Source organism: Lathyrus oleraceus, chromosome 4, assembly GCF_024323335.1.
Source record: "Lathyrus oleraceus cultivar Zhongwan6 chromosome 4, CAAS_Psat_ZW6_1.0, whole genome shotgun sequence".
NCBI classification, from domain to species: domain Eukaryota; kingdom Viridiplantae; phylum Streptophyta; class Magnoliopsida; order Fabales; family Fabaceae; genus Lathyrus; species Lathyrus oleraceus.
In genome coordinates this window covers 76,476,307-76,493,351 of record NC_066582.1, presented here as the reverse complement: position 1 = coordinate 76,493,351, position 17,045 = coordinate 76,476,307, and the positions used below count along the sequence as shown (strand labels likewise).

At 37.3% G+C, this 17,045-nt stretch overlaps 1 long non-coding RNA gene across 1 annotated transcript; it reads right to left on the bottom strand.

The window, feature by feature from the left end:
- Positions 1–13,447: 13,447 nt before the first annotated feature.
- LOC127073511 (uncharacterized) lies at positions 13,448–15,151 on the bottom strand. The gene is made up of 2 exons (XR_007785776.1): positions 14,489–15,151; positions 13,448–14,384 (listed from the first exon to the last, which is right to left on the bottom strand). It is a non-coding gene; the product is annotated as an uncharacterized LOC127073511 (long non-coding RNA).
- Positions 15,152–17,045: the final 1,894 nt, after the last annotated feature.

Here is a 17,045-nt window from a genome sequence, read left to right as displayed (position 1 = left end):
GTACTAGACTAATTGAAATCACTTACTCAACATAAATATCATTTGGAGTGTTTTTGCACACCAAGTGTTTGATAATTTACCTAAACCAAAATTATCTTAGTTGTGTATCTAGTTTGGTTTGCTATTTGAATCATTGGAACTAGGAATCCTAGCAAGTGAAATAAATCATTGATAGTGTGACTAGTGTAGTGATTCTTATTCTACATTATCACTAATCCATAGGCTAGACGCATATCCGGTTTTCCAATAACAGTTCGTTTTAGACTATATTTTCCTCGGCTGCTTCCGCACTTAAAACAAATTTCCAAAACCAATTTTTAATTGGTAGCGCCGATTCAAATTTTAATTGGGATCTGTTCAACCCCCCCCCCCCCCCCTTCTAGATCCGTGCCATAGTCTAACAAGTGGTATCAGGAGCTCCGGTTCACTTTGTGCTTCAAAATATAACTGTGATAGAAAATGGCTAACGAACCTAAAGGGGCTTATAATAGAGCTCCCGTTTTCAATGGTGAAAATTATAGTTATTGGAAAGACTGTATGCGGGTGCACATAAATTCCATAGATAGAAAAATATGGAACGTTATTCTCAATGGTCCAATTGAAATAACCATGACCAATGAGAATGATGAATTAGTGCCAAAGCCCGAAGCACAATGGACCGATGATGATGAAAGAAAATACAATTATGATTGGAAAGCCAAAAATATCCTAATCTCCTCATTAGGTGTAGATGAATACTATCGCGTATCTCATTGTCCTACTGCTAAGGCCATGTGGGATTCACTACAAGTCGCCCATGAGGGGACGAACGATGTTAAGTTGGCAAGAATCAACACACTGACACAAGAGTTTTATCTCTTTTTCATGGAGCAAGGGGAAACCATTGCTGACATGCAAAAGAGATTTACTCATCTCATCAATCGATTACATTCATTAGGTAGGCCGGTTTCCAATGATATTGCTACTAATAAGATCTTGAGATGTCTTAACAGGGAATGGCAGCCGAAAGTGACCGCCATCAAAGAAGCAAATGATCTCACCGTATTAGACTTGACAACATTATTTGGCAAACTACAAGAGCACGAACAAGTACTCTTGAGCCTAGAACAACACGAAAAGAAAGAAAAGAAGGACAAAACAAAGGTGAGTGAAAAGAAATCAATAGCTCTTAAGACTTCCTCCTCGAAGTCTCAAGCAAAAGAGCAAAGTGATTATTCCTCGAGCGACGAAGAAGAAGATGACAAGAGCGAAGATATGGGGTTGTTTGTTAAACGTTACAATCGTTACGTGAGAAAGAACGGCATCCAACATTCCGAGAAGAACTTGGTAAACTTCCGGAAACAATCGAGGTACTCTAAAGATGATGACTCAAAAGGCAAAAAGACTAGAGGGTCGTGCTACACTTGTGGGAAGCCCGGTCATTACAAAGCGGACTGTCCGATGAACAAGAAGACAAAGGAAAAGGAATCATACAAATCACACAAGAAATCATCAAAGCCAAGGAGAGCATACATAGCTTGGGAAAGCGATAGCGACTCCTCCGATGATGAAAGTTCTAGTGATGAAGATGAAGCTGCAAACCTATGCCTCTCTGCTCATCAAAAGAACAAAAAGAAACAGGTACGACATGCTAAATATGAAAAATCCTCTAGTATGTCTCATCATGAATTACAAGCTGCATTTGATACTTTACACTGTGAAGCTAAAGAGCTCTTTAAAAGGCTTGCCTCAAATAACCAAATTTTTACCCATTTGGAATAAAAAATTCGAGAATCCGAAAGGAAACTTGAGGTACTCAAAGCTTCTATAGTAGAAAGCACAAAAGCAGGTTGTGAGGACCTTAGAAATAGGATAATAAACTTTGGGTGTGATACTTGTTATATTTGGCAAGGTGAAGTAAGAAACCTAAAGGCCAAACTTGACAAGGCTCTTGAGCCCAAGATTACCTTTGCAATTGATAAATCAAACTTTCGAAAAAGTATGGTTAATCCATATCAAAAATATAAATATGTTATAAAGGATGAAGATAGCAAAGGCAAACAAAATGTTAATTTCTCTTGTCTTTATTGTTGCAAGAAAGGCCACTCCATTGCTAAATGCAGGTTTAGGAGATTCTTAGTTCCTAAAGGCATTTATCAATGGCTGCCCAAATGCAACCATTTCGTTACTCACCATTCAGGACCCAATAAGCCATTGGGTACCTTCTCGTGTTAATTACATTTCCATAGGTACAATGCCTCGAGACCACCGAGAAAAGATGGGTTCTCGACAGTGGATGCTCAAGGCACGTGTCAGGAGACATATCACTCTTCATTGACTTCGTGGCTAAGAAGAAAGGATATGTAACCTATGGTGACAACAACCGTGGAGAAATACTAGGTAAAGGTAGTGTAGGTAACCCTTCTTCCACTACTATTTCTGATGTATTGCTTGTCGAAGGTCTTAAACACAATCTACTTAGCATCAGTCAATTATGTGACAAAGGATACAATGTATCTTTTTCAAAAGATTGTTGCAAAATTGTACATAATGATGATAAGAAGAGTATGTTTAATGGCCTGCGAGTGAATAATGTCTATATGTTAGACTTGAACGAAGTATCGTTAACAAGTGACAAATGCCTTGTAACAATGAGTGAAGATTCATGGTTATGGCATAGGCGTTTAGCACATGTTAACTTTGACTTACTAAATAAAGTAGTCTCAAAAGATCTAGTCCTAGGTCTCCCCAAAATAAAGTTCACCAAGGATCACCTTTGTGATGCTTGTCAAAAAGGGAAGCAAACGAGGATCTCATTTAAATCCAAAAATATTGTTTCAACAACGAGACCTCTCGAACTTCTTCATATGGACTTATTTGGACCGTCTAGGATTAAAAGTCTAGGAGGAAATTATTACGGTTTCGTAATAGTGGACGATTTTTCTAGATTTTGTTGGACTATCTTTTTAGTAAGCAAGAGCGATACGTTCGCCGCCTTTGAAAGGTTTGCTAAGCTTTCCCAAAATAAATTAAATACAAACATTGTTTCAATTAGAAGCGACCATGGGGGTGAGTTCGAAAACCATTTATTTGAAGAATATTGCGGTAACCATGGTATCGATCATAGCTTCTCCGCTCCACGTACTCCTTAACAAAATGGGGTTGTGGAGCGTAAAAATCGAATTTTGGAAGAATTGGGAAGAACAATGATTAACGAAAGTGGTTTACCGAAATATTTTTGGGCCGACGCTATTAGTACGGCGTGTTATGTTTTGAATAGGGTGCTCATTCGCCCCATTCTAAATAAAACACCGTATGAGCTTTTAAAAGGGCGAAAGCCAAATGTTTCTCACTTACATGTTTTCGGTTGCAAATGTTTTGTATTAAATAATGGAAAGGAAAACTTGGGCAAATTCGATTCCAAGGCCGACGAAGGTATCTTCCTCGGATACTCTCAATCGAGTAAAGCATATAGAATATATAATAAACGATTACTTGTTGTGGAAGAGTCTGTACATGTCACTTTTGACGAATCCTATCCGAGAAACGTCGGAAAGGGTAGTGTTGTTCATGGTGCAGGTACATCTACGGAAGACATACTCAAGGGTGGCGAGCCGGGGATTGATCAACCCGACAAAGTCAAAGTTGAGGAGGATAAAGATGTACACCATGAGGAAACCGAGGTAGCTCATCCGCCTTCAAACGATGATCTCCCTCAAGCTTGGAAGTCTCCCAAAGACCATCCAATTGACAACATTCTTGGAGATATCTCAAAGGGTGTTACAACTCGATCGAAGCTAAGTAATTTATGTTATCACTTCGCTTTCGTTTCACAAATGGAACCTAAAAACCCTAAAGAAACCCTACTCGATGAACAATGGTTTTTGTCAATGCAGGAGAAACTAAATCAGTTCACTAGAAATGAGGTTTGGGACCTTGTCCCTCCTCCGCGAGGTCATCGAGTAATCGGCACCCGATGGGTGTTTAGGAACAAGTTGGATGAAAACGGGGTAATAACCCGTAACAAGGCGCGTTTAGTAGCGCAAGGGTATAACCAAGAGGAAGGCATCGACTATGAGGAAACTTATGCGCCGGTTGCCCGACTCGAGGCTATACGCCTTCTCCTTGCCTTCGCTTGTGCGAAAGACTTTAAACTACTCCAAATGGATGTTAAGAGTGTGTTCCTTAACGGTTACATAAATGAAGAGGTCTACGTCGCACAACCTCCGGGTTTTGAATCTCATGAGTATCCCGATCATGTTTGCAAACTAAAAAGGGCTTTATATGGTCTCAAACAAGCTCCTAGAGCTTGGTATGAGCGATTAAGTAAATTTTTACTTGATCAAGGTTACTCAAGAGAAAAGGTTGATACAACTCTCTTTATTAAACGTCAAGGAAAGCACTTGATATTAGTACAAATTTATGTTGACGATATTATATTTGGGTCTACTAACATGAATCTCGTGAGAGAGTTTTCGGATCTTGTGCAGGGTGAATTGGAGATGAGTATGATAGGGGAGCTCACATACTTTCTCGATTTGCAAATTAAACAACTCAATGAAGGAACATTCGTGAGTCAAACAAAGTATTGTTTGGACCTTATCAAGAGATTTGACATGGCAAAAGCCAAGGTCATTGACACCCACATGCCAACATGTAAAAACTTGAATAAAGATGAAAACGGTAAGGACGTAAAGGTAAAAAGGTATAGAGGTATGATTGGATCACTTATCTATCTTACTACTTCTCGTCTCGACATTATGTTTAGCGTGTGTATGTGCGCAAGATACCAATCATGTCCCAAGGAATCCCATCTAAAAGCTGTCAAACGAATACTTCGATACCTATCTGGTACTCCGAAGTATGGACTATGGTATTCCAAAGGTAATGATTGCTCATTGGTAGGTTTCTCCGATTCCGATTTTGCCGGTTGCAAATCGGATAGGAAAAGCACTAGTGGCACTTGTCACTTACTTTCAAATTCCTTGGTCAGTTGGCATAGCAAGAAACAAGTCTCAGTTGCTTTGTCAACCGCCGAAGCGGAATACGTTGCCGCCGGTAGTTGTTGTGCTCAAATCCTATGGGTTAAGCAACAATTATTGGATTTTAATCTCAAACTCGAACGTATTCCCATTTTCTGTGACAATACAAGTGCCATTAATCTTACCAAAAATCCTGTGTTGCATTCTCGCACCAAACATATCGAAATTCGACACCATTTTCTTCGGGATCATGTAGAGAAAGGTGATGTTGTATTTGAACATGTTAACACTAAAAATCAACTGGCGGACATTTTCACAAAGCCGCTAGCTACTGAGCCTTTCTTTCATATTCGCCGAGAACTTGGTATTCTCGACATTTCGGAACGGGCGTTATAAATTGCTTGCTTTATCTTATTTCATTTAAAACTATAATCTTGTACTTCTAACAAGTTAATGTTGTTGCAAGCACAAGTATATTGTTCATCAAGTTATTCCGGCATCGAGGTGATATTGTTCCTTTACCCTTCTCTCTCTCTCAACCTTCATGGCTAAATAGGTGTATTACATGATAATATTGTATATATATGACTTGTCTCTTATACCATATATGTTTGGATGTTTAAATGTTGTGTGGCATTCTATTTATGCATCAAACATGTGAGCATATGTGCATAACAGTGAAAATTGCAAAATTTGTCTGTATGAGTCGGCCATAACAGGGCAATGGTCGACGCACACTTCAAAAAATTTCTTTTTTTTCAAATTCAAACAGTATGCGTCGACGCATGCAGAGGGTATGGTCGACGCATCGCACGAAAAATCAGTTTTTCTTTGCAGAAAACGTTCAAACTTCCCATGCATTTACATTTCAAATTCTCATTAAGTGTGCATTCAACCCACTACATTGTGAGTTGCATCTACCTAGTGCCTATTGTCTCTTGGCCTCTCCTCTTCCCAAAAACCCTAAATCCTCATCCATAAAAAGGGCAAACCTCCTTCTTGCAAATCACTCTCAAAATCTTACACCAACCTTCAATCTCTACTTTCACAAAAAGCTTCAAAATCATTACCCATGGCTTCCTCATCCCGCAGACCTACCGGTAAGAGATCAAGGGAATTATCCTCTGCCTCCTTACCCATCACCGCTGTATCATTAGTTCCACCGGCTCTTGTCGACACCTTCAACAAAGACATTGGTAAAAGAGGAGTTGTGAGGCAACATGCATTCTACAACCTCACAGCAGAACGCATGCATCTCAGAGAAATCCTGAATCTGCTACAGTATCATGGCATTGTTAAATTCCTGGAATGCAATGCCAAATATAGCGAAGACCTAGTCCGTGTATTCTACACTTGCCTTCATGACAAATTTCGCGGTCAAAAGTTTCACTCCAGGATCGGCACAATAAAGGTATCTTTTAAGTCTGTTGTTTGGAATAAATATTTTGACCTGACATTGGTTGTTGATGAAAATCCTCTTGCTGAGGTAACTGATTCTCACACAATAGAAGGATATGAGTTTAAGAGTGCTTTGAACGATATGCTGAAATGACCCTACCCAGACCACATTGTGAACAGTGATGCGTTCCCACGAACTGTCACTGCCGGTAAGCTGAAAATAGGTGAGCGCATTCTCCAGTGGATTGTGTCACGCATCCTGCGGCCTAAGAAGGGTGGTCTTTCCCGAGTTGAACAGGCTGAGGTTCATCTCATATATATCCTGAAAAATCAGCGCAAAATAAACTTGCCCTACTACATTGCTAGTAGGATGTTCAGTTTACGAGACTCCGGACGAGGAACGGCTCTTGCCTATGGATCTTTTATTCAATAGGTCCTTACTGCAGCCGACGTTGATTATCCGTCCTTTCCGTATACCTCCATTTCCTCAGACAAAGAATTCAGCCCAAAAACTCTCTCTATGATGGGATACTTTTGGTGTGATGAGAGGAGAATATACAAATTTGTTCGCAGGGGGTATGTTCCTACGAGTGTTGAAGAAGATGATGAAAGTGATGAAAGTGAAGAAGAAGACCAAGAGGAAAACGAAGAAGAAGGAGCAAGACAAGCATTTGAGCAGCATGATAGTCCTCCACAAGCAGACACTCACGACTACACAAACACCACTTGGGTTCAGAATACATATTCAACTGAAGAAGATGCCCCCAACCATGGTGGCTGGGGTGAATGGCAACATATGGGTTGGTCAACACAACGCCAATTCTATCAGCCGTATCAATATGGTGCTGAAGAATCTCCACCGTCTCCTCCGCAGCAAGAAAACTCTTCTGAACTTTTAGATATGATGCGAAATATGCAGTTGGCTCAACAATCCTTCATACAAACTCAGGAGAGCGCTATGCTCATATAAGCAGCCAACTTCAAGCACAAAATGAGAGGCTCGATAACCTCTCTACCAGCATGAATGAACGGTATGCAGCATTCACCGAAACATTTGAACGACAGGAGCGGTCCGTTGATGTGGGCCTCAAGTATCTAAGTAGTGTTGCTGACCAAATAACGGATGGTTGTTTCGGTCGAGGACGAGGCCATTAGGGCATAAAACTGCATATGCATCTGTACTTTTGTTGTTTGACTGAACTTATTATCTGTTATGCTTGTTTGTTAATCTAGTTTAATGTTATCTCCTTTTCAATTTGTTCAGTAATAATATTTGGTGTGATATTGTTATATGATTCGCTATCTCCTGTGGAATATCATGCTATGTTGAATAATAGTTTTTTTTCTCTTTTTGATGTTGTCAAAGGGGGAGAAGAGCATGTACCAAAGCCAAGCCAAGATATTCACAACAATTAACAGTTTGTTTTGCAGCCAGCCTTAGATTACAAAAGAAATGGGGAGTGTGTGTAAATATTTCATGTTGTTTTTCTTTGGTTTCACACAGGTTGTCATCATCAAAAAGGGGGAGTATGTAAGGGCAAACTGTCATACAACATACGATCATAGGTTTCGATGATGACAAATGACCACCATGGATGAATCGGCATTGTCGATTCCACCTCTACAAAACAAATGCAATATATCATTTATCATATCCTTTTCTATGCTCATCTAAACTGTTATATTTCATACAACATATGTGGATAAAATGTGGTCATGACAAAATGCATGAAAACCACAAAAATATGAATTTTTGCAGATTTGCAGGGTTTGAGTCGACCGCAGGGTCGGCGCATAACATAGTGCATTTCCCACGGGTCAGCGCACAAAAGGCTTGAGTCGACCGCAGGGGTCAGCGCATGAACCACGGGTCAGCGCACGCCGACCTATGGTCGACGCATACTGATGTGTTTTTCAGACTGTCCAAAACTGCAGGCTATGCGTCGACGCATAGACCTGCTATGGTCGACCGTTCGTGCGCAAATTTAGTTTTTAAGTATTTCCCACTCTGTTTGAAAAGTTGTTAAGTGGGTTGGTTGGTTTGTTACTATAAATAGAAGTTTAGTTACTTGTATCAACTAACATTTTGATATTTTGATTCAAGTGTTCAAAGAACAAGAAAAAGTGAAATAGGTGTCCAAGATTCTTCATCTTCATCTTCAACATCTCACAACACATCAATTACACACAACCATTTTTGAAGTGCTTTGTGATTGGTTAAAGGTGATAACGTTCAAAGTCGAGATTGGGGAATCCGGTTCGGGTTGAAGCTTGTGACAGGTTTTTTCTTGAATAAAACCTTTAGGGTTTTGTCCTCCAAGACTGGTTTGATTTTTGGGGGTTTTTGGACGAATTTCTTCATCAATTTTCAGCTGAGCGAAGGTGATTGAGAAGAGGATGTCTTCATCAATCTAGTAGCGGATTCAGTGATATTGAAGAGAAGATTTCGGGTTCGATTTGTTGTAGTTGAGATCAGTCGGGCCGAGGGTTTGAAGAACTGAGGGTTATTCAACAAAGGGGCTGGAATCGGAGGTCTATCAACAACAATCGAAGGACTTGATTCACCTTGAATCAAGGAACAAGGAGCGGAAGCAACATTCAACGTCTTGAGAATTCTGTTGTATATTTGCTTTGCAATCCTTGTATAAATTGTTATACTCAACAGGTGATATCTATTAAAGCAATCTCAGTTCTAGTTTTAGAATTGAGGGCAGGCGTACCCCGAAGCGAGGACGACGGGGGAACTGCCTCATCAAATCTTTGTCTTCTCTATTTTTCAGCATATTTGTTTTTAGCTTAACAATAAGTGATTTTTGTATAAGCACTTTTATCAAACCTTGATATTAATTGAGTAAGAAGTTAAAACTCTGTTTTTGAATCCAAAGTACAATAAAATATTGTACTAGACTAATTGAAATCACTTACTCAACATAAATATCACTTGGAGTGTTTTTGCACACCAAGTGTTTGATAATTTGCCTAAACCAAAATTATCTTAGTTGTGTATCTAGTTTGGTTTGCTATTTGAATCATTGGAACTAGGAATCCTAGCAAATGAAATAAATCATTGATAGTGTGACTAGTGTAGTGATTTTTATTCTACATTATCACTAATCCATAGGCTAGACGCATATCCGGTTTTCCAATAACAGTTCGTTTTAGACTATATTTTCCTCGGCCGCTTCCGCACTTAAAACAAATTTTCAAAACCAATTTTTAATTGGTAGCGCCGACTCAAATTTTAATTGGGATCTATTCAACCCCCCCCCCCCCCCCCCCCTTCTAGATCCGTGCCATAGTCTAACACATGTTGACCTTGGTAGTAATGTGTGGAAGTCTATAGGTAGGGTAGGATTACTTGTGATCTTCGGACAGACCAACACTCAAGATACTAGTAAAATTATGTGGAAATTGCCGGAGACAGAAACTTAGGAGCAGGTTGTTGGGATTGGAAGATTGAAGAAGCGATCTCGAGTAAAGATTTCAAACAGAGTTCAGTTCTTTGAGCTATGTACAAGTCAAGATCTAGAATAGAAGAAATTTTATTTTCAGCATTTTATTTGTTGACAAGTGATTGTGCGAACTCTTATAACATTGTTGCAAATCATAATGAGAGACCAATGAATTATTAATGGGCAACCGTTGAAGAGTGGAATAAGAATAAAGAAAGGAAGAACGTGTCAAACCACTATAAATCCTAGTGTACATTTCTCTCTCTCTCTCTCTCTCTCTCTCTCTCTCTCTCTCTCTCTCTCTCTATATATATATATATATATATATATATATATATATATATATATATATATATATATATATATATATATATATATATATAATTTCATAGTTGATCGCATGATTAGGTTGTTGTTATTTCTTTCTAGAATTGCATATTGATAAGTTTATTCGTTAGTAGCAATTTGTTGTATAAGTTGCGGGTTTTGTTATAATTGGTAATTCAAACTTGTATTAGTGTGGATTAAGTCTGAAAACATTGATAGTAGAATCTTACTTGTATTAAAAGTTATTCAATAACACATCTTGTAAAATTGAGTGATTGTGTATTACAATTAGTTTGTAATTTTTGGTAAAATTCAATAGTTCAAGTTGATTGTTGTGAAATGTTTAAGGATACTTACATAACTTTCAATCGATAAGCATAATATCTTGTTACGCAAACTTTGCTTCCGCCACGCAAAACATATTATTTTTGAAACTCTGATAAAAATATTTTTCAAACAAAATTTTTATTTTTGGAGGTCTATTCACCCCCCCCCCCCTTTTAGATCGTTATTAGTCCATATTCTCATTCAAAACTCTATATATAATAGAGAGAGAATAACAAACTCGTTATTTGTTATGAGGGAATTACAGAGATTCGTTTGATGCACTTGTAGTTAAGATATTTGATATCGTCATAAGGAGAATTCTCATGTGCTAAGAAGATTTTGGAAGGATTACTATTCCCTCAGAGTGCTAAGAAAATTCTGGAAGTATTATTATTCCCTCAGAGTAGAGTATGAGGATCTTGTTCAACTTTGTGTTGTTCGATTTCGAGTTCATCTTGCTTCATTTTTTTTGCTTTAGAAACTATAAAGGTTAAGGTATGTTTTGATTCCCTTTTTGTGTTCCTATATTTTGTTGAGTTTCATAACATCCCTTAAATTTTTATCTTCCATGTGTTAATTGTTTAGTGCAGTACGATTTGTTTTTATTAAGTGTGTTTATTGCGTTTATTTTGGTTTCTGTGTGTCTGAAAATGGGGTTATTGTGACACAAAATTAAATTGTTCATGCAGTAGAGAGGAACATGCAATCTCAGATAATTTTTTGAGAGATGGAGTTCCAAACCCAAGTAATAATAACATAACCATATTTCTCCCAAAAAGAAAAATTAGAAGCAGTTATTAAAGAAGGATTCTCTTCAAGATGATCAAGCATATCAATCTTTCACCGTTTTATGAGTCAACTAAGACCATAAGAAATATTTTTTTACCATTGAACCAATAATATTTTTGAATGATAAATTTCTTAGCATTGAATGGAGTGGCTGGAGATTTTGGAGGAGGTGGAGGTGGAGATGTATCATGATCGACAACAACTTTTCCATTGGATGAACGAGAGCGAAGTATACAGTCAACAAATAACGATGTCCTAACCAAGAAAATACCTTTAAAATGAAGTATGATAGAATTATATTTTGACCACAGAGGCGAAACAATGAGATTCAGACGAGTAAATTTACGGTCGGATCGTCGAAAATTGAGATGTGTATGAAAACATGTGGTGCACACGCTCAGGGGGCGACACTGGAAGCGACGCTCACACGTCAAGATAAAGGAAGCATGTCAGGGTGTGTGGGATGGGCGACAATAATGAAACTTTGGAAATTGGACGATCTAGCGGCGGTGGTCACAATGGAGTGGTTGTTTGTGAGAAAACAATCTCTAATTGAGTCAAATGATATGTTACAGTAATTCATTATCTTAGTAAATTAGTTATTTTAATTTTATCTAGTTGTTATTTTCCCTATTTCTATGCAATGATTTTACTATCTTAGTAAAATTAGTTACTATTTTTCCTATTTTTATATAATGATTGGCGGAGTTTGTTACTAACTTGCCTATAAATAATCCTCTAAGTGAATGGAATAAATATATTGAATTATCTTCCAATATTATACAATCTCTATTGTGTAGGATGATGGGTCATCATGATGGGGAAGCATCCGCATTAGGTAAAATATTCATCTAAAGGTCAAAGACTCACCCAAATAAGTGAAAGAAACACCACATATTTACCCAAAATCTTAAGGTGATAAGTGTCATACCCCAAAATTTACCTTACCCTTCACAATGATCACTTAGGTCAATAATCCTAATCATGTGCATATCTTCATGATCAATCATTTCATTTGCATAAGCATTGGTTCAAAACAAGAGGACAAGTATCTTGAATTCAAAGCATTGTTGCTTGTAGCTGGTGGAAGGTAGGGTTTCCTAGCAACTTGAGGATGCTCATTCAATCAAAATCCTAATTGGTGGCATCTTTGGTCCTTGTATGGGTGTTTGGAGTTGGTGGTTCATTTGTGGCTTCTTGGTGAAGCAAAACCCTAATTTGGTTGCCCTTTCTTGTGGATACTTCTAACCCTATTTTCACCTGAGAGATCACTATCCATTTGTGCATGGTGCATTGGCTTGTTCAAGCTTTATTCAAAGCTTTTTGTCATTGGTTCATCTGGAGATTTTATTGGATGGATTGAATCTATTTCAAATCACAGCATTCCATCTAATCATTTCATCTGATCATTACCATTCTTGGTGGTTCACTCATTTGTCTTAGGTCATGCAAGTTGCTACACTTTCAATGTCTTGGTTATTTTCTTATTGAGCTTTGGTACATTCAAACTTGTGTCAAAATCCTATCATTTAAGTTTCATTAAATCATGGTCAAGATCTTGGTGTCTTAGGTGTGGTTCATTGGATAATCAATCAAGTTTTCAATTCAATTTCATTCATGTCTAGTTTGATCCATTCAAATACCTCATTTCATTCATGGTTTGTCCTTTCCATCACAAGTGTCCATATTCATTGCAAAGATTACATTGATTGGCCAATTTTGTTACAATTGACTCTTGGTCAACTATTGTCTTTTTGATCAACTAGTTAACCAAAATCAACTCATCATTCTTGATCCCATAAGACTGGTTTATATGCATTTTATCAAGTTTCGTCATCAAATCTTTGTGTCATTGATTTTTGCATGATTATAGGGTTTGGTCATTTCTTGGTCCATTTCTTGATCTGACCAACTTTTAGACCAAGGAACTTGGTCCATGACCAGGTCCAAAACCTGGACAGACCAACTTTTGGACCTACATTTTTATTTATTTTTTTTGCCACTTTTAACTTGTTTTCATTCCATTAATCCAAATACCACTTTTCTAACCAAGTTCCATAACCTAAGTCACATTTTCATACAAATTTAACCACACTCACTTCCAATGGTCCTTTTTTCATCTAAATCAAATTCATTTCCACATGGCCATAATACACCATTCATATTACACAATTCCACATTCAACCATTAATATTCACATACAAATTCATTTCACCATTTCATTCAAACCAAGTCATGTTACAACCACTTCATTACATTTTAATTCCATCTTCATACAAATACATTCCAATTTCATTACATTTCAATTCAACACTTTCATACAAGTTCATTCTAAGACATGGCCATGCATTACAAGTCCAGTTGACCATACATTCATCTACAATCCATTACATCCAATTTCAAATTAAAAAGCCATTTCTATACAATTCCAAAATACAAAACATTTATTCATACATAACCCTATATAAACCAACTACAGAGCTCAAATCCAATAGCTCAAGCACATTCCAAGTATCTCTGATTAACAACATGTCCAAGTATAAAACCAATCACCAAGTCATTGGCCAAACAGTCCAAAGCACTCCATTGAATCCAAGCCAGTCCATATGCAATGCACTTCAAGGCATCAAGGAAAGGAACTTCAAGCATACTTGCAAATTCAGAACCAATACACATTCAGTCCACACCTACAACAAGCAACTCAGAACTTGTAACTAACTCAGCACAAAAACTAACTACACTCCTCACCCAACTGACTTTCACCAAACTCAGTCTAACTTCCCAACTAACCATAACACCCTAACCGTTTTTTCACTAACATCCTATAACTAGCCTTCCAATCTCTTAACAGCTTATAAAAGAAAACTTGTAACAAACTCAAAAACTCAGAGTAACTAACTAGCAGCTCATAACAGAAAGTGATAACTGAATCATAACAGAAAATTACAACAAACTTCACAGCATAACAACTCAGCTGGATTATCACCTATATAATCGCAGAACCTCGCATTCATCTGGATCCTCTCAATTTTTCTCTGAAACTGAAAATCTCGATCCTTCACAACTGAAATCTCAGAATTCACATTTCATCACCTTCAATTTTAAGAATTCATCATCTGCTTCAACTCTCCTTCAACCTCACCAATCAGAGAGTTTTAGAACGCGACCAGAAAGAAGAGGAAGAAGGCACACGCACAGAGAGGAAAATAAGGGTGAAAGGTCAAGAATCATTACCTGACGCCGGCAAAAGATCCGGTGAGCCTCCAAATATTTTTCTTCTTTTTTGAGTTTCTAGGTTACCAAAGTGTAGAGTTTCACGAGGGGAATAAAATCCCCAGCGTGTGGTGGCTTGATTCCCCTCCGTTTCCATTTAATTTAGGATTCCGGTGTTAGGGCTCTTGGAGACTTCACTTCAATTCGCTTAATTCTTGTAGCAGTAGAATATTTCACTTACAGATTCGTGACCAGGGCGTGATTTCGAGTGGTATGTTTGCTTTTAATTAGGTTCTTGAGAACCTCCGCAGTCGAGGACCGCTCCGGCACGGCGGAGGTAATAACTGAACATGAGCTGAGAGAGAGATGTGAGTGTTCTTATTCTGAGTTTTCTTTATTCCATTTTTGGCACGTGCATTTTTAATGTTCATTGAAATTTGTCTGCACGTGCATTTTTAATGTTCATTGAAATTTGTCTGCACGTGCATTTAATAGCCGTTAATGCATTTGGTTACATTTAATGCACATGTTTGCTGACGCAAGCTGACACATGTCCACGCATTGCCTGGTCAGATTTGGCCTTATCCATTTTTGTTATTGCAATGTGAGTTGATTCGGTTGGGCCCTTGGTGTATTGGGCTTTGGCAAAAATTGTTTAACACTGCTTTGTTGTTGATTGTGCACCCCCTGATTTCCATGTGCAATTAATTTGGGCCTTGCTATTTGGCCCATGCGCAACCATTGTGTTGGCACCCCATTTGGCAGTCTGACCCCCTTTTTTGCTTTGGTTTATTCTTGATTTTTTATATGGTTTTTATTGTTTAATTTAATACTAATTGATTTACTATAATTGTGACATTTTATCATGAAAATAATGTGATGTAATTTGGGCATTACTTGTTAAATTCACTTAGATTTTTGTTGATTTTTTTAATTCACATTTAATTGAGCATTTTATCATTCTTGCATGATTAATCCCATTGGTGATTTGTGATACATTTTTACATTATCAAGCTAATTACCATGGACATGTGTAGATTAGGATAGATGTACATTTGATCCATAATTCATGATAGGTTGATTTTAACTTAGGGTTAATTTCATCTTTTTGTTCATTGATTTTTTTGAATATCTTATAAATTGAAAATGTTATTTCAATTTGATATATGTATGTATTGAATTGGTCACTTTCATTCACCTTGATCATTTGGTTCATTCATGATCAATTGTCCATATTGGTGCATTTCCATGTGAATTAATAATTGTCATTAAGCATGCTTCCATTTGATGCATTATTCTCATTTGTTTTAATCCATACTAACTCCATTTGTTTGTGTGATTACATGAACCATTGAGATTTCAAGTTCAATCCAAGATGTTTTTCTATTATGATCTTTAATCATCATTTGCCATGTATTGTTTGAGGACACCATGTCACTTGATTGTTTTAGGCATGATGCTTGAATTGTAACTTGTATGTTTCCATTACTTTACCTTTTGTATTGTATGGTTTCATCCCCCATTGTGGGTCACATGTCCCTCATTCCCATACAAGTGTAAGATCTTAGGTTTACATGCTATTATAGCTTTCCATGCATACTAATTAAAAAAATATAAAACTAAACGATAAAAAGAAACCTTTCAAAATACAAAATACACATTTGACCCAACGTTAAGTGTTTTCCAAATAAAATCACTTCATAGCAACGCCACGTCAAGTATCTCATCCCATTATCCATCTTTCATTCTCTTCTCAACCTACTTTTATCTCTATATCATACCATTTCTTATCAATTTATCCCTATCTCTTTCACACACACTTTTTCACAATAAATGTCAAACACTTGATCCAACGTCAAGTGTTTTTTCAAAATAATTTCTTAATAAACTGGAATGCAAAAATATGGTGTACATACTTGTGCACAACATTCAAGTACTTGGGTTGTCGGTTGTATCTAGCTTGTGGCCCGATGCTTGACTTCCTCCTCAAAACATCTAACAATAAAACAAGTTCAATCTAGTGCTCTGAGAGAGAAAAAGGATGGTTAGGATGCCAATGTCCTCTCAACTCTCGAGTATCATGATTGTTGGTCATACTTAGCCAAGGGTTAGATATTTGTCTCCCTCTAAGTACCAACGATTAAACTTTCCAAATTCTTTCACAAATCAAAAAAAATGGATGAAAAAGAGTGGTTAGGATGCAACTGTCCTCTCAACTCCCAAGTATTCAAATTGTTGGTTGTGCTTAGCCAAGGGTTAGATGCTTGTGTCCATATTAAAATCAACCCCAACCAATCAAATCATTTTCTTCCTTAGGGAATCTTTCAAACCTTTTCAGAAATGGCGTGTTACTTCCATTTTACCGTGAATAATGTAACACCCTTCTAAAATACCCCAAATATTTAATTAAAATAACAACATATAAATCAGAGTAATCATGCAATTAAGGGTGTCACACATTTATTTCGCACCATTCGTCATACTATTTAGTCATGCTCATTATTTAACTCAAAACATAAAGTATTGCACAATACGCAGCGGATAGAGATCAAATCGATCATTCCAAACATGTAACATA